The sequence below is a fragment of the Equus quagga genome, chromosome 3, assembly GCF_021613505.1.
Source record: "Equus quagga isolate Etosha38 chromosome 3, UCLA_HA_Equagga_1.0, whole genome shotgun sequence".
NCBI lineage: Eukaryota > Metazoa > Chordata > Mammalia > Perissodactyla > Equidae > Equus > Equus quagga.
Window position 1 is genome coordinate 11,319,605 of NC_060269.1, and position 16,467 is coordinate 11,336,071.

Here is a 16,467-nt window from a genome sequence, read left to right on the forward strand (position 1 = left end):
ATCCAAATAAAGAGAATGGAGTCTTGAGTGAAAAAGGAAAGCTTTACTTTGTCAGGCAGAGGGAGCAAAGCAAGGGCTAGTGCCTCAAAGATTGCCAGCTCCCTGTTAAGAAATGGGTGGGGGTTTTTATTTGGGGTTTTAATTAGGGGAGGAGGGCCATGGCCTTCTTGGTCAGCATTTTCCCGTTGGCCTGGTCTGGGGCTGCTTCCAGCAGGGGAGACAAAGGATTTCTCAGATGAACGCCCTTGGCTCTTTATCTCCATGGTGGAAGGTAGACTCTGACATCAGGAAGCCGAGGAGTTGGGCCTGGGAAGCTTCGGTTTCTTGATATTCTCTGGACATTAGTTTCTCTGTAAAAGAACTTCAAGGTGATTAGCCACAACTTTAGTGGCAGCCCAGAGTGAAGCCGTCTGGACTTTAACAGTTTGTAACTCCTATTTGGTTGTAAAGCTCAGGGAGTCAGAGGTTAAAGAAAGAAGCATTTACACATGAGTGTAACGAAAGAACCAGACAACTGGGAATGTGTGCTTTTAGTTTTAACCCATATATGCTGGGTTCACTGTAGGGGAATCAATATCAGAGCTGATATTAACTAAGAGCTGGCAACAGTCCTACCTGGAGGTTCTAGAGGAGAATAATTTTCTTGCCTTTGCCAGCTTCTGGAAGCCACCTGTATCTCTTGGCTATGGCACCCTCCTCGATCTTCAAAGACAGAAGCGTAGTGTAGTGTCGTCACTTTTCTTTCATTGACTCTGCTTCCTTTGTCACATTGTCTTCTCTGACTCTGATCCTCTGACCTTTCTCTTAGGAGGGTCAGTGATCACATGGGGCCCATGATGTCATACAGGATATCTCCACACCTCAACAGCATTTGCAAAGTCCCTTTCGCCTTGTAAGGTAAGATTCACAGGTTCTGAGAATTCGAAAACAGACTTCTTTGGGGTCATCCTTCAGTCTACCACAATAAATTTGAGGTAATCTACAAGAATGACTTAGAAAATATGAGGTTAAATAACTGTGACCATCATGCTACAAATGCACCAGTCAAAAGTTTCCTTTGCTCTCAAAGTCCAGTGTTCCTGAAAAATGGAAGCTGAAGAATTCATGGAGTTGTTTTTTCTCATTTTTCCACCTAAGTGAACAATTTATACAGTGATTATTCTCATCATGTATATTCTATCTTAATATTTTTATCACACAAGATTTCAGTGAAACTTACAATTTTCTAATTTTCTTTTGAAAGTTTCTCCTGATTATAAAAGTAATGTTATCATTTTTTTAGAAAATTGAAAAAATGAGAGAAAATAAACATGGAGACACATAAAGTTTAAATTGGGGAATCATATTGCTCAAGCATGCACTGGTAACATTTTGGTAAATCTGTTAATAGTCTGACCGTCCCTCCCACTGTTTCTGTCAACACATATTTTGCCTCAAAAAAGCACATGTAATAATAGCTGACATGTACTCAGCACATGAAATATACCAGCGACTGCACTACAGACTTAGCGAAGCTTCCGTGACCACATGCATTTTATTATTATTATATATAGTAATCAATGAACCATGGCTCAGTAGCACAAATTTATACATTTTTGAGTCACAGGTTATGAATTTTGACACAGAGTCATATTACATTTTAGAAATGTATACTCATTTCCAGTCATGTCAATGTATGCAGATACAATTTTCAATTCCTTCTTGATGGACTCCCCTATTAGGATTGTAAAATATGACCCATGGAAATTCCAAAGAAAGATTAGATACTTCCTTGCCTAGTACTACAATTTTTATGCAAAACTTCACGCCATCGTAGACCACCTTGATGTATACTAGAGCATCCTCGGAGTTTATTAAAACCTAGATGCCCAAGTCGTGTACTAGGGTTATTGAATCAGGGACTTTCTGTTTAGGGCCCAAGAGTATGCACTTTGAAAAACTTTCCAGGTGACTCAGATGCACCTTGAGCGTGCAGAAACTCAGACTAAATGCCAATGTCCAAGAACTTTAATTTGTCCCTACTCTCCAATTTTTCTTAATTAGGAAACTACTTAATCTAGTACTTCTCCTTCTTAGAAGGAATATGCTTTCTACACTTTGAGTTGTTCTGTTTTGTGTAATTCTAATTAAATTGGGGCAGCTCAAGCCTAAGTTTCCAGTAAATGAGTCAAAATTCAAATAGAGCTTAAAGGTAGGTGTGTGCACATGTGTGTGTAGGTTTTTAACTACAGATCCAATTTGCTTAAATAGGGTCATTCAGATTATCTATTTATTCCAATGCCAAGTTTTGTGAGCTATGTATTTTAAGAATTTGTCTATTATTTGGAAAATTTTAACTTTATTGCTAAACTTTCGTCATAATATCCTTTCATCTGTAGGATCCAGTGATGCTCTGTTATTCTGATATTGACAACTTGTGTTATCTGTTTGTTTTCCTGATAAGACTTGCGAAGGGGTTATCAGTTTAATTAAAAATTTTAAAGATCAAATTCTGGATCTATCTTATGTTTTATGTCTATCTCATTGCATTTTACTCTTACTTTTACTATTTCTTTTATTCTATTTCTTTGGGCTTAAGTTTTCTTTCCCCTACAAGCTTCTTGAACTGAAAGCTTAAATCAATGATGTACAATCTTTCTTCTTTTCCAAAATGTGCATTTAGAGCTTGAAATTATACTTTAAAATTCCATTACGTGTTTTAAAGACACACTCATGCTTTACATGTCCCCTACTTGATTATTTTAAAGTCATTGTTTGATTATTCTGAATTTTTAATCAACTTTTGGTCTCTTTTTATGATCTGCTCTATTTTTTCGCTGGTTTGTCAGTCATTTGTTCCTGTTTTTATCATATCTCATAAATTTTGAACAGATGCCAAATAGCATGCATTAAAACTGCAGAGGTTCTGGTTGATGTTATTTTTGGTAGCCAGAATGCCAGCAGCTCGCTTTCATTCGTCTAGGCTGGATCTGAGTCTTGGTTAAGGCTAGTTTATTTCAGTTTTACATTTATAGTATGGCCAATTTAGTTTTCTATTACTGTGTATCTATTACTATTACTCCAAAACTTACTGGTTTAAACAACGTTTATTATCTTGTACTTCTCATAGTCCAGGTATCCAGGAATGGCTTAGCTGGACCTTCTGCCTCCAAGGCTCTCAAAAGCTGCAACCAGCTAGCAGACTAGCAGTCCTCCTAGGGCTTAACAGTGAAGGACCCATGTCCATGCTTACTCACATGATTCTTGGCGTAATTCACTTCCTCCTGGGCACTTGTGTGAGTGCTTCAATTCCTCACTGGCTGTTGGCTGGAGGCCTTGCCACATGAACCTCTCTATAGGGTAGCTCACATATGGTATAAATATCATGCTATGTAACATATCATGGTAGAGCACAACCACTGCTCTTGAGGAGTGACCATCATTCATAAGTTGGGGCCCTTCCATTGTCTCAACTGAAAGTCTGAGGTGTTTTCTGAATGCTTCCACCATGATGGGGTGGGAAATCCTTTTTCTCTTCAGGATCATACAGCTGCTGAAATCTTCTCTCAACTCTTCAGCTTCTCAATGACTGTTTCCTGTCTTGTTTCTTGGAATACATGCCCTGTACCTGCCTTAACAATCCCTTCTTTCTGGACTTTTGCTCATCACGTCCTGGCTTCTTGGGCAGCCCTGAGCATTCTGTGTTGTGTCCTTTTCGACACTGCACTTTTCAGATTGAATACAATATCCCTCAATTACAATTTTGACAACGCCTTCCAGGAAAAATCCAAATTTGGACTAATCTTATGGGCTTCCATTGTTTCAGGGATCATGGTCACTCAAGACCTGCCTGTTTGGGTTACTGTCTTAAGACCTTATAAGACTTGTTTTATGTATTTTCCCAATATTTTTTTTTTCCAGCAGGAGTTTAGATTTAGTACACACTATTAAAAGTATGCATCACTATTACTGCCTACTATGTCTATAGGTAATACAAGATTTTTAAAGTAAAAAGCTTTATATGTTAGTATATTTAATGGCAATTTCTCTACTTTTTGAACAAGGAGTCTCACATTTTCATTTTGCACTGAGCCCTGCAATTACATAGCTCTCCCTGATTCCTAAATAATAAACTTTTATTATATGGATTACAATACTCCCTAAAACCAAGAAACTCGTTTAAATGATATTTTTCAGTGAAGTATTTTGCCTGGTATGGCAGAGGCTTGGTAGCACTTCTCTAAACCCACTTTCTCTTCTTTGTGAGCAAAACGCTAGACCACATTCCCCAGATTCCCCAGCCACTGTGTGTGACTGTGTGACTAAATTCTCATCAATGGAACATGAGTGAAAGCGTCATGCCCCACTTCCAGGCCAGCCCATAAAAACCTGTGCTCTCAATTCTTCATGCTCTTTTCTCCTTGGTTTGATACAGAAGAGAAGAGAGAACTTGGACACCAGGAATGGAAAGTGTGTAGTGCAAGAGAAAATAATCATCTGTAGTTTTGGATCACCACTCGGCAGAAAGCTACCTCCTGGTCAGGAACATTATTTTAGAGTTTACATGAAGAACACAATTATATTTTGTTCTATTCATTATCCTCTTGTCTGTGTTTATTTCAGTACATAGTATTTCCGTTAGTTAGTATAGTCTGTCAAACCAAATTCCTTGGTAACCAATACCAAGGCTACTCTTTCATGTCGTTTTATGATGCATTAATTACCTCCAAGAGACAAAGCCCTTGATGTTAATATGCCATGTATGTTGGTGGAAGATTGGAGATGAAAGAAGATTGGAGATGAAAGTGACAATATTTCATATATGCCTATGTCTACTGTACTATGTACTTCATGATCCTTTCTGTTGAAACTAAGGGAAGGGCCATTTGAACATATTTCAGGCAATATTTTGCCCATATTTCAATGTGAAATAAGAGAATATTTGTGACACTATATTCCTGATAATATATTAATTATTCAGCTCTCAGAAAATCCAAAAGCCTGGGATTACCTTTAATATATTTTAAGGTGACAATAGTTTGGCAGATTTTACATTTTTAAAAACCTCAATTATGGTTTACATTTATCATGAATTGAATTAGAATGACAAAAAGGAATAATTTCAAGTGGAATTATCTAAATAGTAACAGCATATTTCAACAAATAATTTTTACTATTCTTCCTAAATTATTTTCTACTAAATTTATATCAAAACACTTCTTCATTTGTCACTCCATTAGAAATCAACTCTCTTGTGTATGTGTGTGTGTGTCCTTCCTTCTGCAGTGTTTTCTCACTCCACAGAATATGTGTAATGATGCTTTATCTGTAGCTCTCTACTGCCTCTAAGATCACTCAATGTGCCTTTTCGAGGACAAAATTAATAGTTCTGTTTGGGTTTCACCAATTCTTGAGAGAATAGGAATGACACCTGCCATAAATTACCAAAGAAATTTAGCACAAATAGAAGAAATAGCAGTAAATTTTTTTAAAATCCTTTAAATTCAACCTGTCTGGGGAAAACATCTATCCTCAAGCATCCATAAATAATGAAATAGAATAATGTGCTGCAAAGAGGCAATATATTATTATATTACACACTGTGGCATTTTGTGATTAATATGATAGCAAAACATTCAGTTGTACCTATGAGGTGAGTCTTGAAGGAGGCAGAGTGACTCACTAGGAATAAGATAAAAAAGAAAATCCCCGAAATGAAGTCATAAAGAAATGAAATTCAGGAATGTCAAAATTTTAACTAAAATCATTTTCAGGAGAAATTATAGCAACTTTCAAATATTTGGAAAATTATGTTCTAGAAAAGATAGTACATTCATTCTTTGGGACTCCAAATGGTAGAACTGGAATCATTATGATGAAACTACGGGAAAGCAGATTTTAGCATCATAGCCTTAGCAGGTCATCTTGAAAGATAATCAGTTCTTTTCACCTGATGCATTACAGATGGTAGACATAGTGGGCTTATTGGTAGCCCCCCATGAGATAAATATACATCCTAATCCCTAGAACTTATGAAACTTACCTTATTTGGAAAAAGAATCTTTGCAGATGTAATCAAGTTAAGGGTCAGAAGATGAGGAGATCCAGGTCAGATTATCTAGGCGGACCCTAAATTCAACAAAGGTCCCTACAAGAGACACACAGAAGAGAAGATGATGTGAAGACGGAAGCAGAAATTCGAGTGCTGCGGCCACAAGCCAAGTAAGCGGCAACCACCAGAATTTAGACGCATGGAAAGAATTCACTCCTAGAGCTTCTATAGGGAGTGTGTTCTTGCTGACACCTGGATTTTGGACTTCTGGCCACCAAAACTCTGAGAGAATAAAGTTTGTTATTTTAAGCCACCAAGTCCGTGGCGATTTGTTATGGCAGCCATAGGAAACATACAGCCGACAAATATTAATCAAGGCTATAAAAGGAATTCAAGCATTGACAGGAAGATTATACTGCGTGATATTTATATTCCTCCTCCCCAAACTTCCCTCCACCTTTTTCAACATTTTCAGAAATTTATCCAGCCTTCTAGAAGCATTGATGCTTTTCCTAATAGCCTTCAAAAGCAAAATTTTGAATCATTACTCTGTTTCAGATGATTGACATTTAAAATAAATTCATTGAGAACATGTACCCCATTGAAATACAGTAGAATTAGTAAAAATTTTAGAAAATTGTAGACTAAAATATTTACAAAAGCGTCTAACACATTACCTAGTACACAAAGTACTAGCATATTTTCTTTCTTTCTGTAATCTTCCCTTTCTTGTCTTTATTTTCTGCTTCAGTTTTTCCATATTGTGAGCAAGCGTATGCACCCTCTATAAATCCCAAATAAATTTATCTAATATAGAAAAAATAGTATAGTTAGAAAAGCATAAAAGAACTGCTAAAATACATCTCTCCAAGGGTCTATGTTTCTTATTTTATACTTTCAGCTTTGTTGTTTTCTTTTCCTAACGCAAGATGTAAAAGAACTTGGCAGAACTATTTGTCTCCCTTTTATTAGAAAAACTTGTGCGTAGTTTCAAGAGTTTTTGTTGTTGTTTAGAGCACCTGACCTAATCTTTCAGTTCATTGACCCTTATGCCTAAAGAACAGGGAATTTCTGGAAAGAGTGTACAGAGAGTTGTTTCAACCTGAAGATACCTATGGCTTTGTGCCCAGGCTTATGTAGCTAACTACATACCTAGGATAAACTTGAGTAAATGGTTTGTGTAGAGCAACTGAACTTCATGCTTGATTTTCCTTCCTGGAACTCACTTCAGCGGAACTGTAAAAGATTAGGATTTTATTTTCTTTCAAACATTGCTTGGAATGTTTTCTTGGAAGCAATGCAAATAAATTATTGCACAGTGTTCAGGAATCACTTGCATGAATAGAGACAACATTCTGCAAATGTTTGATTTAAGCTTTGATGGTTTTTCTGAAACTCTGCCAAATGACATTTATACTTGTTAGTGGAAGGAAATGTAGTGTGAAATAATCTAAATCTATAATCCAAAAGCTTTTTCAAATTATTTTTGGAAAGGTTAATGATGTTTTTAATCTGCAGTGTTTCCTGGCTAAACACACTTTGGTTTGATGAGTTGGCCTTCTCTAGAGACACCTGGCAAAAACAAGACAAGAATAGTTCAAAGATGTATGAGAAGATCACCAAATTGGCATCATGAGTCAGAAACCATCAAAATGTCTGGTAGATAATCTTAAATTATAATTAGCTTTTACTGTTTTCCTTAATCACACGATTAAATGGAGTTCTAGAGCTCATAATTAATCTATTTTCTCTTTCTTTCATGTATGTTTGTTTATATACATTTGTAAGTACGTAAGATAAAAATTCCTTTATAAACCATACAGAAAACAAAGCTGACAGAGAAAACTTCTTGCTACTACCTTCTCCCTAAATTTCTGAGGTGCTTTTGCTGGGCACCTAATTCACAAAGGCATTCTATATTCTCCTTAAAGCCCTTTGTAATGGCTGAGGCAGGTTGGCAAGCACACATACACACATATACACATACATGTACTCAAGTGCATAGAACTTTAACAGGTAACGATGCGATTTAAAAAATCAATACGGATAATTTAAAAGAGTATAAAGTGCTCCAAGCCTCCATATTAATTGAGGCAGGAAAGAGAGCCCTGGGATGTTCAGCAACTTGGAGCAGTTCAGAACTACCAGATAGACAAAATGAAATCATGACTATAATTAAGTCACACTCTATCCTTTCTACACTGTCTCACACATTTTGCCCATGAATTCACCATCCCACTATTGACATTTCTTACAACCCGTACCATCGTGGTCATAGGCTCCCCTAGTCCATCATAAATAAACTTTCCTTCATCCTCAACCTCTACACAGATGATTTTATTTATCTCCTTGTCCTATACATCTTCTTGTTCCTAAAAGATATTATTTTTCTTTTATCCATCTGTAATGGTGGCTGTTCCTTGTCCTACGCCTACGTCAGTCATGAGCCGTGCTATCGTCTTCCATCAGGTGATAGAACACCTCCTCTTCTATACCTTAATGATACCCAGACCATTGGAACAACAATTTATTCCATCCTTCTAATTCTTTCCTTGCCTCACGTTCTTCTTGCCCTTGGATCCATGTCTGGTCTTTTGATTTACTCTCACCAGAACCTTCAACAACCCTCCTTTGTGTACTTCTAAGGGTCAAGCCAACTTGTATTGTTGCTACAAATGACATTATCAAATGCTTTGCTCAAAAGATTGAGAAATTCTGAATGGAATAAAATATATCATGTTTTTTCAGTCCTTAATACTTTTCATTTGATTATTTATTTTAGCAGTTCCCTCTCCTCAAACAATAGATCTCCATAGTTATCCTATTTCCACCCCCGAATTTCCCTGTCTTTATCAAACAGACCAATTACCTTCTAAAGGTCAAATCCAGTCGAAAATTTTCAGCCCCTATCTCCATTGGAGTTCTCTGAATACTTTATGTTTGGTGAATACTATATATATTCTTTGTTATCATCTTTCTCTCATTTCCTTACCAATTCTCTTTATCTGCTCACCTCTTGATTTGATTCCTGTAGAACATCTATCCTTAGCCATTTTTTTCCTCTATGCTCTGCCTCTAGGAGATTTCATTTACAATATGCTGATAATTCTCCCTCTTTTAACATCCCTGCTGGCCTCTCTTCTGATTTCCATGCCTAGTTAATGAATCAAAATATCTATTTAATGAATTATACCTGGAATTTCCGTAAGCACCTGAAAATAACAGGCTATTTTCTTATAAGTTCTATCCTGCTTATTTACCAAAATAAATTGTATCAGTAGAGTGCAGTGAGGAAAATAAAGCTTAGACCAGAAATTTCAATGTAGGTAATGTATTATGGAGAACCATTACAAAGTTATTAGATGAGCTGAAAGGGCAAACGGTGGGGCATGGTGAGACAATCCAGAGTTTAGCAAGAAAAGGAAGCCATCACCATCCCCTGTTTACCAGAGCTCAGGAATCTGAGGCCCTAGGTGGGAACTGTCACAACATAAGAAGGGCTGCCAGGAACTAGAAGCACAGAGGAAATAGAGCCTTTGCCAGGGACACAGACAGAAACAGAAAAAAATGGGGAAAATATGCCCTGGCTTGTTTCTCTCAACCCTCCAATCTCTCCTTGTGACATTAGACAGAGCCAGTGAGCACGGGAGCTTAGGATATACTGCTGATACTAGCCTCTAGCAACTCAGAGCAGAGCAGAGGAAGGGCAAGAAATTGATTTGAGAGCAATCATGCAAATGAGCAGCAGCCCAGCCATGGTGACTGAGTCAGGGTCTTTCTGCAGGCTGTTTCTGGGTTTGGGATCTCTTTGCCCAATCTAGTGATTGATTTATATACTCTTCTCTGTTACCACCAGAGAGACACTCTTTTGCCCCTGCTATACATCTCCCTTGTTCTGTCTTTTAACAGTCTACTAAAACATGTTTGCTGAATGTATGTGTTTTGGCTGCTGAATGTTGGCAGTTTCTAAATATCAGTTTGGGGTTTATGAATTCCAGTATAGTCAGAAAGGAAATATATGGAGCTTGGAAATAATTTGTCCCCAAATCACTACACTCAAGTCCAAAATAAGCAGGTATAACTTTATAGACTCCTTATCTTACAGCTCCTGCCAACCATATACAGGATGCTCTCTTTTTCCCTAATGCAAAAATGCCACTTTTTAATGTTCCTTTATTGGAAGATAATTAAAAATAAAACTTTTATACTCTCTCATCTATTCCTGAAGTTACCTCGTAGAAACATTTTTAATTCATACCTGGGGAGACAATGTAGTGTACGGGGAAGCAGACAGATTCAAAAGCCAGACTTCGTGGGTTCAAATCCTCACTTCGTCACTGCCAAACAACTACCTTGGTCAAGTTATTTAAGCTCTATGTGCCACACTTCCCATCTCTGAAAATAGAATGAATAATCATCTATTTTATAAGGTTATGGTAAGGTTTAATGAAGGCAAGATGCATAAAAATCTTTAAAAAGCACCTGTACATGAACTGCTGTTTTATTTTGTGTTAACATTATTTTGGTCTAGTATCAAGACAAACTCAGAAGAGTTGTTTTCACCATAGGCAAGAAGGTGTTTTCATAAAAGTCCCATATTAAAAGTCTGTAATATAACAAAATCTTAGATATGTAATAGGTAAAACATAACATTTGTATATATACACATATGTATGCATAAATATGTGTATATGTATACATAAAATAGATGTACTTACTACAAACTTACAATAACAGGAAAGATATTGTATATTGTGAAATTAAACGACATGAAGATCAAACATGGAATATTGACTTTAAAGTTAGTGGGATGAAAGGCGGTACAGAGCTTACTGTCCAATTGAAGATACCAGCAGAGTTCAAACGAGTTAATCTACATAAATCTGTTCTATTTTATTAGAAGGAAAAATACCTTTTGTATTAAAATGTAAATTCACATTAAAGAGTTCAATGAGAAAAGTTTCTAAACAGCAGGGTTTAAAAACCTGTAGGTGTACTGCCAAAGGCAAGTGTGGTTTGAAACAGTGAGAATGCCCCAAAGCAAGCCACCACGTGTTCTTTTAACACCTGTTAGGGATGAAGTTTCACTGGTTTTAATTCCACCTCTCTCGTCAGATAAGGCCGTTTGATTCGCTCACTGCAGATTCAGCTTTAATTTACCTCTTGGGCCTATCGTCACTTCATGGTGGAGAGTTCTAGACTTACTGTGTTAGCGTCGTTATTACTGTTGGTAGTTCTCAAATTTGGGGTCTTACCAAGAAACTGGATCCGTTTCTTTGTTGGGGTATGTGACCTATATTTTAGTAACTTTAGACATACTCACCTCCTTTACAATTAGGGGTTAGGTTTCACCCGACCTTTCTTCTTTGCACAGATTAAATCTTTAGGCATTTAGACAAATGCCTAAAGTCTTCTGTGTACTAACAGACTACTATCTATAGTCTTTTAATGATAATATCCACCCCTGGTCCCCTACCTTCTTATGTTACAAACTTATCATGGCATTTGTCTAAGAATCTTATTTCTGTACTCAAATATTGTCCCAACGAGTTTTGGAGAACTCATGGAGAAATGTGTCTGCCAGTTGACCTGTGAGTTGGATCCAGGCAATGAGAGGCTCTTTAACTCATCCTCATCCTTGGAATGTACATGCCTCCCACCATTCCTATAGTAGGATGCACTTCAAGGATGCAGCCTTAAGAGAGTACAATGTTATTAAGACCATCTGGATTGTAAATGTGACTGAACTCCATTAAGACCTCTATAGAAACTTTTAAGATTCTGGTGGGTGGGTGCAGAGATCTACTTGTGTGCGCCTGCCCCAGACAAGCCTTGTATGTAAATTCTCTTGCTTATGATACCTGTCACCCGCCAATCTGGAGTGGTCTGCCTCTTTCTTCAGTGTCTCCCTGATCTCTGTATAGGAGTCAGTTTCCCTGGGAGAGCTCCTGAGGCTGTGGACCAACAATAGGCAGCGCGGTAATTCTGATTCCCTAGAGCACTCTGTCCTGTGGAAATAGTATGAAGAACCAGAAAATGATGTTTGCATATATCTGGACTGGTAAAAATTATTCAAATGAGTCCATTTTTTCCCATAAATTTTGTGTCAAGTTAGCTAGCCAGTAAGAAGCGTAGTGGGAGGAAGTGGAAAACTGGCCTAAAAGAGACAGTGCACAGCCAGAAATAATTCCACTGTTACTTACTATTTTAAAAACCACAAAGTTCAGGTTGAGATACAAAAGCTTATATATAAAAACCTTAAAATATTTATTTTCATTATTTGTAACATTTTAATTTTGTTTATTAACAGAAAAGATAATTACTTAAGGATTTCTCCTCTCCCTAGAACCTATATGATGATGTTTCTATTTTGTTTTCACAGTTTTGGAGCTATTTTGTTTTGTTATTTAAATTCAAGATATTGGCAAAAGAGTCCAATTTTAATTCTGTCCATTTTGAAAATTTGTGATTAATTTTGGTAGCATATGAAGAGAAAGACAGTAAAAGCAAACAACCATAATTGAGAGCCACTGAAAATACGTACAGGATACTGAATTGTGTTCTCCTGCACTTGTGCTTATAAGAAAACATACTTATCCAGTTTCCAATTCCACATGTAAACAGCTTGGAAGTCACCACTCCATCCCAAGAAAGAGGAAAAAGCTGAATAGACTGAAAAACTAATCACTCTTTTTGGATCCACGAGAGAGGGAGGCCCAGGGCAAAATACTGCCTCTAAGAGTGGAGACGGAGACTGGTGGATTGCAGAGTCACAGCTTATCCTCGGAGCAGAGATGTTTGAGAGGAAACTGCCTCAGGAACCAGTCCCAGGAGAGGAAAACCGAACTTGTAATTGATGAATTGCTGGAGACTCAGAAGGGACAACTCTGAGACATTAAAACTCCAGGGGACCCAGTCATGCAGTAGGACACAGTAGTGTGAAATTTACATGCAGGAGGAAATACTCAATTCTAATCCACTATACACATCCCATCCCACCTAAGGGGGGGAAAAAAGGAGAAACTCTTGTGAATTTCACAGTCCAGAGGCATAGGCTCACTAAAAGACTGAGACCCAATCACAGGACTATAGAATGCTTCCTCTCTCCTCATTCCTCCACACCAAATCACCAAAGCAGTTCCTTTTTACTGCAGTTCCTTTTACCTGGTACATCACGCTGGCTATCAAGAAAAAATTACAAAGCCTACCAAAAGGCAAAAGACAACATTTCAAGAGACAGAGCAAGCATCAGAACCAAACAGGGCAGGGATTTTGGAAATATCAGACTGAAAACTTAAGATAAATATGAGTAATACGCAAAGGTATCTAATGGACAAAGTAGACAGCATGCAAGAACAGAAGGGCAATGGAAGCAGAGAGAGGCAAATTCTAAGAAAGAACCAAAGAGAAACGTTAGAGATCAAAAACACCGTAACAGAAATGAAGAATGTCTTTGATGCATTCATTAGTAGACTGGACACAGCTGAGTAAAGAATCTCTGAGCTAGAGGATATATCAATAGAATTCTTGAAAATTAAAAAGCAAAGAGAACAAAGAGTGAAAAAGAATAGAATAGGATGTCAAAGGACTGTAGGACAATTACAAAAGGGGTAACATATGTGAAATGGGAATAACAGAAAGAGAAGAAGGAGAGAAATGAATAGAAGAAATATTCGAAACAATAATGAATGAGAATTTCCCCCAAATTAATGTCAGGCAACAAATCACAGATCCAAGAAATTCATGGAAAACCAAGAAAGATAAAGGCCAAAAAAAATTAGACCTAGGCATATAATTTTCAAATTACAGAAAATAAAAGATAACGAAAAAAATCCTGAAAGAAGTCAGAGGAAAAAAACATCGTACCTACAGAGAAATAAAGATAAGAATCACATCTGCCTCTCCTCAGAGACCAGGCAAACAAGAAGAGAATGGAGCAAAATAAAAGCATTAAGAGAAAAAAACAACAACCTAGAATTCTGTACTCTGTGAAATTTTTCTACAAAAGTGAAGAAATAAAAACTTTCTCTGTCAAATAAAAATTTAGGAAATTTGTTATCAGTAGACCCATCTTTAAGAAATGTTACAATAAATTCTTTTAAGAGAAGAAAAATAGTATAGGTCAGAAACTCAGATCTACAGAAAGAAAGGAAGAGCAACCAGGAAGGAATAAGTCAAGGTAAAATAAAAAAATTTTTTTATCTTAGTTGATATCAGAGATAACAGTTTGTTCAAAATAATAATAGCAACAATGTATTCAACTATGTATGATTATGTACGTATCTTATATGCATATATACACAGATATATATATGCTTATATATAAGTGAAATAAATGACAGCAAAGACACAAGGGACAGGAAGGAGAAATTAGGATTATTTTATCATTACAAGGTACTCACACTATCCATGAAGTGGTATAGTGTTATTTGAAAGAGGACTTGGATTAACTGTAAATGTATATTGGAAACTCTAGGGCAACCACTAAAGAAAGTAAAAATAGAAATATAAATAATATGCTAAGAAAGGAGAGAAAATGGAATCACGTAATATGCTCAAGTAAAACCACAAAAGGCAGTAAAAGAGTGAAAATAGACACAAAGAACAAAGGCAATATGTAGAAAATAGTAATGATTATGGTAGATATTAATCCAACTATATCAATAATTGCTTTGAATCTCAAAGGTATAAATGAACCAATTAAAGGACAGAGATTATCAGAGTGGATCAAAAAATGAGACCCAACTGTATATTGTTCACAAGAAACAGCTTTAAATATAAAGATACATATAGGTTAAAAGAAAATGAAAGAAGAAAAATATACCATGTTAACACTAGTCAAATAAAGCAGGAGAAGCTATATTAATTTTAGACAGATCAGCCTTCAAAGTAAGAAAAGTTACCAGGTATAAAAAGGGCATTACATAATGATAAAGGATTCAATTCTCCAAGAAGATATAACAATCCTTAACATGTCCATGCCTAAGGACAGAGCATCATGCTATGTGAGGTAAAAACCAATAGAAATGCAAGAAGAAATAGAGTAATTGACTCTCATAGTTGGAGACTTCAACATGCCCCTCTCAGAAACAGACATATCCAGCAAGCAGAAAATTAGTGAGGACATAGTTGATCTCAACAATACCATCAATCAGTTGGATGTAACTTTCATGTAGATACTACTTCATTCAACAACATACACATATTTCTCAAGCTCACATGGAACATTCACAAAGACAGATCACATTCTAGGCCATAAAACACACCTTAATAAGTTTAAAAGAATAGAAATCATAAAACGTCCATTCTCGACCAAAGTGAAATTAAATTAGAAATCGATAACAGAAAGGTAACTGAAAAATCCCCAGATATGTGGAGATTAAATAACACACTTGAAAATAACTTACAGGTCAAAGAAAAATCTCAAGAGAAATTTTAAAATATTTTGAACTAAATGAAAATGAAAACACAACTTACAATTTGAGGGAAATGTACAGCATTGAATCTGTGTACTAGAAAAGAAGAAAGATGTAAAATCAATAATCTAAGTTTCCACCATAGAAAACTATAAAAAGAGGAGCACATTAAATTCAAAGTAAGCAGAAGAAAAGAATCAATTAGAACTAGAGATGAAATTGGAAACTAAAAATCAGTAAAACCAAGACCTGGTTCTTTAAAAAGATCAATAAAATTGATGAACCTCTAAGCCAGGCTTACCAAGAAAAAAAGAGAGAGGACACAAATTACCAATATCAGAAACAATAAAGGGGACACTGCTACAGACCCCATGGACATTAAAAGGTTAATAAAGCAATACTATGAACAACACTATACTCAGAAATTTGATAGTCTAGAGGAATACACCAATTCCTTGGAAGACACAATGTGCCAAAACTTACATGGAAGAAATAGAATATCACAATAGGCCTATAGCTATTAAATAAATTTAGTTAATAATTAATAACCTTCCAAAACAGAAAGCACCAGAGCCAGACTGGTTTACTGGTGAATTCTACCAAACATTTAAGAAGAAATTATACCAGTTCTCTGCATCTCTTTCGGAAGACAGAAGCAGAGGGAACATTTCCTAAGTCATTCTACGAGACCAGCATTATCTTAACACCAAAATCAGACAAAGACCTTACAGAAAAGAACACTACAGACCAATATCTCTCATGAAGAGAGATGCAAAACTCCTCAACAAAAATTTTCAAATTGAGAGCCAGTCCTGATGCCCTAGCAGTTAACTTTAGGCACACTCCAGTTTGGTGGCCTGGATTCAGTTCCTGTGTGCAAACCATACCACTCATGTGTCAGTTGTCATGCTGTGGTGGTGCCTCACATAGAAGAACCGGAAGACCTTACAACTGTACACAAGTATGTACTGGGGCTTTGGAGTGTGGTGGGGGGAGGAAGGAAAAATAAAGGGGGAAGAT

General features: G+C 36.4%; 1 long non-coding RNA gene across 1 annotated transcript; it reads right to left on the reverse strand.

The window, feature by feature from the left end:
- Nucleotides 1-294: 294 nt before the first annotated feature.
- Nucleotides 295-6,834, reverse strand: LOC124236935 (uncharacterized). Its single transcript, XR_006887890.1, has 3 exons — nt 6,709-6,834; nt 6,023-6,127; nt 295-350 (listed from the first exon to the last, which is right to left on the reverse strand). It is a non-coding gene; the product is annotated as an uncharacterized LOC124236935 (long non-coding RNA).
- Between the last annotated feature and the right edge of the window lie 9,633 nt (nt 6,835-16,467).